This window comes from Cicer arietinum, chromosome 5 (assembly GCF_000331145.2).
Source record: "Cicer arietinum cultivar CDC Frontier isolate Library 1 chromosome 5, Cicar.CDCFrontier_v2.0, whole genome shotgun sequence".
Lineage (NCBI taxonomy): Eukaryota > Viridiplantae > Streptophyta > Magnoliopsida > Fabales > Fabaceae > Cicer > Cicer arietinum.
Window position 1 is genome coordinate 29,318,521 of NC_021164.2, and position 3,945 is coordinate 29,322,465.

The 3,945-nt window shown below is 41.7% G+C and overlaps 1 pseudogene; it reads left to right on the forward strand.

Moving 5' to 3' along the window:
• Positions 1-742: 742 nt before the first annotated feature.
• Positions 743-3,787, forward strand: LOC101495741 (uncharacterized; annotated as a pseudogene).
• Positions 3,788-3,945: the final 158 nt, after the last annotated feature.

Sequence of the window (3,945 nt, forward strand, 5' to 3'; positions counted from 1 at the left end):
TGTATTTTAAGTAGGGTAGTTAGGATGACTAATATGGTAACTGAGGAAGAAGATGGTGAACATGCCAATGAGGATGAAGCAAGCCTCATCTTGAGGATTTGACATAAGGTAAAACCCTTTTTTGAGCATAATCATTCTTTTGTTAATATTAGTAGTGTTAGTGGTAATGACACGATTGAACTTGAACCTAGTACAACACCCTCTTAAACCCTACCAAATACCAAACTTTAATTGCAACCCCCTTTGAACCAGAACCAACTAAACCTCCACCTCCTTCTACACCCTCAAAGATAACAACCTCACATACCTTCACTGTTTTCTCTAGCTCATATTCAGATACAAACACCTCAGATGAAATGATTGACGCAACCATAGCAGAAATCTTTGCAAATGATTTAGTATTTGATACATCCTCAGATGACTCATCTGCTTCTAAAACAACCTAACCTCAACCTTAACTAAACACTTACATACCTTTAGACTTTTCCCCTTTCATCAAAAAAAAATAGGATGTTACAATTTGGTATCAGAGCAGTTCGATCTTGATTGGACTGTGAGTTAGGTGTAAGCTGACCAATGTTGAATAATAGTGTAGTTGTAGTATGTTTCCTTGTGACTTTTGCCGTTCATTGGTGTGGATGTAGTAGTTAGCGTTATCCTTACTCATGATTCTTCTAGACGACATCTTTATTGATTTTAAGGCAAATGCTTGACACTGACTGGATTGAGCGTCGCAGGAACGATGCCTCCAAGACGTACTCCTGGTGCTAGTGGGACTAATGAAGTGGGAATGAATGAGATGGCTCAAGCTATGGTACAAATGGCCACGGCCATCGCTGCTCAGAATCAACGTGAAATGCGAAGGGAGGAAAGAGAAGAAAGGGCGGCCGAATCTAGAGGTTTAACAGACTTCCGCAGACATGACCCTCCCAAGTTTCATGGAGATGTGGATCCTGAAAAGGCTGACAAGTGGTTACGGGAAGTGGAGAAGATCTTTGAAGTGATTCGATGCCCACCTGAAGTTAAAGTGAACTATGCCACTTATTTGCTACTTAGTGATGCTGAATATTGGTGGAGGAGCACCAAATTGATGATGGAAGCGGCTCAAGAAGAGATTAACTGGGAGTCCTTTCAGATGAAGTTTTTGGACAAATATTTTCCGGTAAGTGCTAGAACAAAATTGGGAGATGACTTTCTGAAGATCCGCCAGGGTAGCATGACTGTGGGAGAATATGCGGCAAAGTTTGAATCCTTATCGCGATACTTCAAGTTTTTTCGTCAGACCATTGATGAAGACTTTATGTGTCACCGTTTTCAAGATGGATTGAAGTATGAAATTCAAGATTCGGTACTACCTCTGGGAATCACGCGATTCCAACCCCTAGTGGAAAAGTGCAGAGAGGTAGAGGCTATGAAGAACCGCAGGCTAAATCGTGGGGGTACTGGTAACCACGGGGGACCAACACGACCGAGTAATCAGAACCAGGGTCGTAGTAGACCAGATCAAAATCCATATCGTCGTCCCCAAGGGTCAGATAAGGGACCATATCGTCCAATGACCTCCATTTCAGATGATAGACAGAAGACTTCAGAATCAAAGCCATACTGTTATCGTTGTGGAGACCCAAGACACCTTGCGAATAAGTGCACTCTCAACGGCAGTGTATGTTTTAAATGCCAGAAGCCCAGACATCTAGCCATGGACTGCAAGGAACCAAAGGCAGAAGCCTCACTACATGCGACTGAAGTCACACACCCAACAGCTCAAGGACGAGTTTACAATATAAATGGTCAAGGGACGTCTCGCCCGAATGAATCCTTCCAAGGGGAGTGTGAAATCTCAGGTAATATTCTAACCGTCCTTTTTGACTCTGGTGCAACACATTCATTTATCTCTATGGATTGTGTGAAGCTATTGGAATTGCATGTCACAACCTTATTGTTTGATTTGTCTGTTACCACCGCTGCTGATAATACTTTAATTGCAAATATGGCATGTATGCATTGTCCTATAGTTGTGTTGAGTAGGAAATTTAATGTGAATCTCATTTGTCTCCCTCTTAAGAACCCCGACGTTATCCTTGGTATGGATTGGTTGTCACACCATTATATTTTATTAGATTGTGGTCGTAAGACTGTCATTTTTCCCGACCCAGAGCTTTCTAAATTCTTAGCCGCGCACGAAATCAAGGTTGCTCTTAAGGAAGGTGATATGGAGATTTTGTCCCTGACTAGTATGGAAGTTACTCGTGATGTCAAGATAAAGGATATACTAGTGGTTAGAGATTTCTCTGACGTGTTTCCGATTGATGTACCAGGACTACCGCCAGTGCGAGAGACTGAGTTTTCTATTGACTTACACCCAGGTACTGGACCCATGTCAATTGCACCCTATCGGATTTCGCCTTCCGAACTAACGGAACTTAAAGAACAATTGGAAGAATTAATGTCAAAACAATTTATTCGACCTAGTGTTTCACCGTGGGGAGCTCCTGTCTTGTTAGTAAAGAAAAAGGACGGACGTTCACGACTTTGTGTAGATTACAGGCAACTCAACAAGGCCACTATCAAGAACCGATATCCATTGCCGCGCATCAATGACCTTATGGATCAACTCCGAGGGGTTGTAGTGTTTTCCAAGATAGATTTGAAATCTGGGTACCACCAAATACGAGTTAAGACAGAAGACATTCCCAAGACTGCATTTCGGACTCGTTACGGACATTACAAGTATCTTGTAATGCCATTCGGAGTGACTAATGCACCCGCAATATTTATGGACTACATGAATCGTATCTTCCATCCATTTTTGGATAAATTCGTAGTGGTATTTATAGGTGACATTCTCATTTATTCTAAAAGTCGAGAGGAGCATGAGGAACAATTACGACAAGTTCTATCAGTGTTGCGAGAGAAACAATTGTATGCCAACCAAGCGAAGTGTGAATTTTGGTTAGAGGAAGTTAATTTTCTAGGGCATGTGATCTCAAATGAAGGAATTGTTGTCGACCCAGGCAAGGTAAAGGCCATTGTAGATTGGAAGCAGCCAAAGACTGTTACACACATTAAAAGCTTTGTTGGATTAGCTGGCTATTACCGAAGATTTATTGAAGGTTTTGCTAGGATTGTATCCCCACTGACCCAGCTTACAAGAAAGGATCAACCATTTGCGTGGATAGAAGAGTGTGAGGCGAGTTTTAAACTATTAAAGGACCGTTTGACGACCTCCTCGGTACTAACTTTGCCACAACCAGATGAACCCTACGAAGTTTATTGTGATGCCTCTCATCAAGGATTGGGAAGTGTCCTCATGCAGAATAAGAAAGCAGTAGCCTATGCGTCACGACAACTAAAAATACATGAAAGGAACTACCCCACACATGATTTGGAACTGGCTGCGATAATGTTTTCCCTAAAAATTTGGAGACACCACTTGTATGGAAGTACATTTACAATTTTTAGTGACCATAAAAGTTTGTAATACCTGTTCGATCAAAAAGAGCTCAATATGAGGCAAAGAAGGTGGATGGAAACCTTGAAGGATTACAACTTTAAATTGCAATACCACCCGGGAAAGGCCAACGTAGTTGCAAATGCCTTAAGTAGACAAAATATACTTGTATCATCCTTAATGGTAAAAGAACAAGAATTACTAGAGAAGTTTCGTGATCTAAACTTGAATGTGGAGTTTGCACCAGGAGAATTAAAATTTAGCATGATAACCATCTCTAATGGGCTAATTGAGGACATTCAGAAACACCAATTCGACGACGAACTACTTCAGTAGAAGAGACACTTGATTGTGCAAGGGAAGGCACCAGAATTCAAAGTGGGGCCAGACAATATTATGCGCTGCAACGGGCGCATTTGCATCCCGGCAGTGGACAGGATAAAAGAGATTATTCTTGAGGAGGCACACAAGAGTAAACTGAGTTTCCATCCAGG